This window comes from Leopardus geoffroyi, chromosome E2, assembly GCF_018350155.1.
Source record: "Leopardus geoffroyi isolate Oge1 chromosome E2, O.geoffroyi_Oge1_pat1.0, whole genome shotgun sequence".
Classification (NCBI taxonomy): domain Eukaryota; kingdom Metazoa; phylum Chordata; class Mammalia; order Carnivora; family Felidae; genus Leopardus; species Leopardus geoffroyi.
The window spans coordinates 12,519,154-12,525,153 of record NC_059335.1 but is presented as its reverse complement, the minus strand read 5'-3'; positions in this window follow the sequence as shown (position 1 = coordinate 12,525,153).

Below are 6,000 nucleotides of genomic sequence, written 5' to 3'. Positions count from 1 at the left end.
ATGAACGTGTTGGGTCATGTTTGGATTGACCATGTTACTTTTCAAAACTGGGACATGTAGAGTATCTACTACTTAGATGCATGAGGAAAATAAGGAAAACAAAATATAGGAATCTGCATTTAAGGAGCTTACAATCTTGGGATGAGCACTAGGTGTTGTATGGAAACCAATTTGACAATAAATTATATTTAATAAAAAAAGGAGCTTACAGGGGCGCCTGGGTGGCGCAGTCGGTTAAGCGTCCGACTTCAGCCAGGTCACGATCTCGCGGTCCGTGAGTTCGAGCCCCGCGTCAGGCTCTGGGCTGATGGCTCAGAGCCTGGAGCCTGTTTCCGATTCTGTGTCTCCCTCTCTCTCTGCCCCTCCCCTGTTCATGCTCTGTCTCTCTCTGTCCCAAAAATAAATAAACGTTGAAAAAAAAAATTAAAAAAAAAAAAGGAGCTTACAATCTAATTGCAAGATAAGTAAAAAACCTGTGAAAAGCTAATTAACAGTATTAGGCAGAAAAAAATATTACAGCCACATGCTCTTTAAAGATTAAAGAGGGTCACAATATTCAAAGATATAATGTCAGAGAATGACCTAGATTGTAAGGAAGTCATGAAGTAGCAATGGAATAACGTTAGCACTTAAATCTAAATCACAATCTTCCTGACTCACCAATCAGATGTGGACTCCAGAGTCCATTCAAAGATTAGTGTTTCCTTACCTGGTTGTAGATAACGTTGTAATTGGGGCATTCTCTGTCTCCTACTTGTGTGTTACCCATAGATACTGCATTTTTCCTCTTATCTCATGTTTGATCTGGGTTTTTTAGTTGTGTTGTTGTTACATTTTGCGTTTGTTTGTTGAGGATGTGTTAAGCAATTCAGAATAAAATAAACCAGGGGTCCTTAAAAAAAAAAAGATTAAAGAGGGTCAGATTACCATAGGATAGGACAGTCAGGGAAGACTTTGTCCTTTAGTGGTGAGATCGGACTTTGCCTGGTCCTTGAAATGGTAGTATTTGGATAGAAGTTTATATGGAATTCCAGGTGAAGGAAACTGGGAGGGAAAAAAAAAGGCAGGGGGAGGAAGGTAGTGGTAAAGAGATAGGGATTAGGATATTTTATTTGAGGAACAGTAAGCAAATTACGGTTTGATAAGGTTGGAGGGCATATATGGTTACCAGGGGACTATTCTGTATGTCTTTATATGTATTTAGCTCTGTTTGTTATGTAGGTTCCTTTGTTATGTACTATTTGTTATGTATTTAACTCTGGAGTAGAAGAATGCCCTGCAGTTGCAAGTGGGTGTCATTTGATGGACAAAAGGGGAAATCTGTGCCCCTGGGATCAGGAAATATATGCTAAAGACTTTCTGAAACCCTGAAGCTCTTCCTATAAATAGAGGTTTGCTTGTAAAATGGGAAATCTACTCATAATAAATGAACCTAATAAAGGCCAGTTTAGACCTGTTCTTGAGTTTGGACCTACAAAGAGAACATCTTTGTTGAACAAGGTTTATGTGTACAAATACATCTTTTGTCATATTAGAATACTGTGTAATTGGCAGAAATTCTGTTTTCTGCAAGGAAATTCATACTCATTAAATAAATGTTTAAACATTTTTTTTTTTTTTAAGAAATATACTAGGTAATACGGAGAATGGTAAAAGATGGGATCAGAAAAGTGACGGGGGCAGATCATGAAGGAGATTATAAGCTATACAGGCCATGCTTAAGAGTTCGTCGGGGCGCCTGGGTGGCGCAGTCGGTTAAGCGTCCGACTTCAGCCAGGTCACGATCTCGCACTCCGTGAGTTCGAGCCCCGCATCAGGCTCTGGGCTGATGGCTCAGAGCCTGGAGCCTGTTTCCGATTCTGTGTCTCCCTCTCTCTCTGCCCCTCCCCCGTTCATGCTCTGTCTCTCTCTGTCCCAAAAATAAATAAACGTTGAAAAAAAAATTAAAAAAAAAAAAAAAAGAGTTCGTCATTTGGCTTTCGTTGTGTGAAAGCCTTTTTTTGAATAGTTACTTCATTCTGTTAACTGTTATACAGCTGGGCTATGGGAACTGAGTATTTTGTACTGATAACGCGATCCTGACTTCCGTCAAACTCAGCCATCTCTGATTTCCCATCCTGCGTGCCCATTTTTGTCATCCATTATCTACAATGCTTTCTGGAAGCTGATGCAAAGTTCAAATACTGGAATCTGTATTTACCCTACCAATTTAAAGTATAAAGAAATTTAAGAAAATAAACACAGGCTTACAAAATCATCGAATGTACTAGAGAAAAGAGATCTAGACAGGACTTTCAGGAAGTAAAAGATGGAAGTAAAAAATTTCCAAACTGGAAATTTTATTTCTGCAGTAGATTTCTGTCACAGACAGGAGCGGAGGATGTCATGAGGGTACCACCGGAACTGTCATGTTCAAGACCCAACACCATAGCTAAATCTGGGCATTTAGAAACCTTTGCCACTGACACCTCATCGGACTTTTAACATTTTAATAGCTAATAATTGGGGATATAACCTTCTGTAAATAAGATCATTATCTCCGCAACCTTGCTTCACAACAGAGCAATCAGCAGGAAAATAGCATGCCTCACTTCTATCTTCCAAACATCAGCCAAGTGTTAAGAGAACTTAAATTTGATTTGGATTTAAAGAAAAATTTAAGACAATTTTTAAAACCTAGTCCACTCCCACTAACCTAGCCAAAAAGGAACTGGTGAGTTTATATTTTTTAGCATTACAGCTTCCTCAGTTCAGGAAGGCACACTGAGAACACAGGGGATTGATCCTGAGGGTCAATTTACCACATCCATCAAAATAATCGAGAAAAGATTAATCTAGAAACCAAAGCATGAACATTACAAAGTCTGTTAATATAATTCACCGTATCAATTCTGAAAGTAAAAATTCAGACGTTACTCTCTCTAGAGTCTTTTTTTAAATCCCAGTATAGTTAAACGTACAACGGTATATTAGTTTCATGTGTACAATATAGTGATTCAATAAATCCATACAACTCAGTGCTCATTATGGTAAGTGTACTCTTAATCTCTCTCATTTATTTCACCCAGCCCCCCACCCCCCTCCCCTCTGGCAACCATCAGTTTGTTTTCTATAGCTGAGTCTGTTTTTTGGCTTGCTTTTTTTCTGTGTGTTGTTTCTTAAATTTCCCAGGCGAGTGAGATCATATGGTATCCGTCTTTCTCTGACTGACTTATTTCACTTGCCATCCATCCACGTCATTGGAAATGGCAAGGTTCCACGGTTTTTATGGCTAAGTAATGTTTCAATGTATATAGATACCACCTCTTCTTTTTTTTAAATTTTTTTTTTCAACGTTTATTTATTTTTGGGACAGAGAGAGACAGAGCATGAACGGGGGAGGGGCAGAGAGAGAGGGAGACACAGAATCGGAAACAGGCTCCAGGCTCTGAGCCATCAGCCCAGAGCCTGACGCGGGGCTCGAACTCACGGACGGCGAGATCGTGACCTGGCTGAAGTCGGACGCTTAACCGACTGCGCCACCCAGGCGCCCCATATACCACCTCTTCTTTATCCATTTATCTATCCATGGAAACTTGGGCTGCTTCTGTAATTTGGCTATTGTAAGTAATTAATAAACATAGTGGTGCTAATGTCTTGTTGAAATGGTGTTTTAATATTCCTTTTTAAATGTTTATTCATTTCTGAGAGAGAGAGAGAGAGAGAGAGAGAGAGAGAGAGAGAGAGAGAAAGTGAGCCGGGGAGGCCAGGGAGTGAGGGAGACACGGAACTCAAAGCAGGCTCCAGGCTTTGCGTTGTCAGCACAGAGCCCAACGCGGGGCTCAAACTCACGAACTGAGAGAACATAACCTGAACGGAAGTTGGACGCTTCACCGACTGAGCCACCCAGGTGCCTCAATATCTTTGGATAAATACCCAGTAGTGGAATACTGGATTGTATGACATTTCTATTTTTAATTTTTGGAGGAACCTCCATCCGGGTTTCCACAGTGGTTGCACCAGTTTGCATTCCCACCAACATTGCACGAAAGTTCCTTTTTCTCTACATCCTCACCAGCACTTGTTTCTTGTATTTTTTATTTTAGCTATTCTGACAGGTGTGAGGTGGTATCTCCTCGTGGTTTTGATTTGCATTCTCTGATGATTAGTGATGTTGAGCATCTTTTCGTGTTTCTTTTGACCATCTGTATGTCTGCTTTGGAGAAATGTCTGTTCATGTCTTCTGCCCACATTTTAATTGGATTATTTGTTCTTTTGGTATTGAGTTGTATAAATTCTTTTTTTCCTTTCACCGATTTTTTAAAAAATTTAAATTTATTTATTTAAATTCAAGTTAGTTAACATACAGTGTAGTATTTTTTTAATGTTTATTTATTATTGAGAGAGAGAGAGCGAGAGAGCACGAACAGGGGAGGGGCAGAGAAGGGGGAGACACAGAATCCGAAGCAGGCTCCAGGCTCTGAGCTGTTAGCACAGAGCCCGATGTGGGGCTCGAACTCACAACCTGTGAGATCATGACCTGAGCCAAAGTTGGACATTAACCGACTGAGCCACCCAGGCACCCCAACATACAGTGTAGTATTGATTTCAGGAGTAGAGCCCAGTGATTCGTCACTTACATATAACACCCAGTGCTCATCCCAACAAGTACCCTCCTTAATGCCCATCACCCATTTAGCTCTTCCCCCCCCACCTCCCCTCTAGCCACCCTGTTTGTTTTCTGTATTTAAGCATCTCATGGTTTTCCTCCATCTCTGTTTTTATCTTATTTTTCCTTCTCTTCCCCATGTTCATCTGCTGTGTTTTTTAAAATCCATGTGAGTGAAATCATACGATATTTGGCTTTCTCTAACTTATTTCGCTTAGCCTAATACCCTCCAGTTCATCCACATTGTTGCAAATGGCAAGATTTCATTCTTTTTGATCACCAAGTAGTATACCATTGTTATTGTATAATTATATTATATTTATTATATATATATAACATATATAACATATATATTATTGTATAACATGTTATTGTATAATTATATATTATATAATTATATACTATATATATGTGTGTGTGTGTGTATATATATATGTATATACACAATTTGAGGCCTCTTATTTGGTAGGGAGGCCTACCACTCATGCATCCTGTGTTCTGACTCTTCAGAGGGCTGCCCATTTCTGTATAGCTTCATCCACAGCACTTACAGAACCAGCATAGCTTGAATACCGGAGGGCTGCTGAGAACAAAAAAAAAAAAAAAACAGGTGGGGAACAGCTTGCTGCAGTCAGTATGCTTTGGTTTGATCAAGAGACAGAGCATAACCTGAGGCTTCTCCCTTGGAAGGGAGGGAGAAAGGTGGAGCAGGCACCCAGCTCCGTGCAATCCAGAAGCTGTCTGAGGGACAGGTATCTGTTTTACCTGACTAGGGCACAGATGGGGAGTCGGCATACTTGGGATGCCTCCTGGCCATTGAGAACAAGGGAGAGAGGAAAGCTTGTTGCTAGAGAATGAGACAACTTGCAGTCCCACAAACCTATACCAGAGGTAGTAAGAGATTACATACTTCTATAAAAGAAACCAGCAAACCTAACTGAGGAACTGTACACACAGGCCCAGAGAAGTTGCACCCCTCCTAAAAAAAGGTCTCAGAGTCTTCCAGAATCTCTTACCAGGCTTTTTGGTAAGGGTCTTCTCCTAAATGAAGCCAGTCCACAAAGACTGGAGAAAGTGGTTGTCTTTTGAAATGCATGGATCTTAACACAAAGTTATGATACATATAAAGAAATAAGCATGGCCTAAACACAGGAGCAAAATAACCCCCCAGAAGTTGGTCCTAAAGAAATGCAGTTATGTGACTAACTTAAAAATAATTCAAAATAACCATCATAAAGATGCTTTACATGCTCAAGAAAATGATGCATGAACAAAATAGGAACATCAACAAAGAGACAGAAATTATAAAAAAAGAATCAAAAAGAAATTTTAGGACAAAAGAATATAATAAC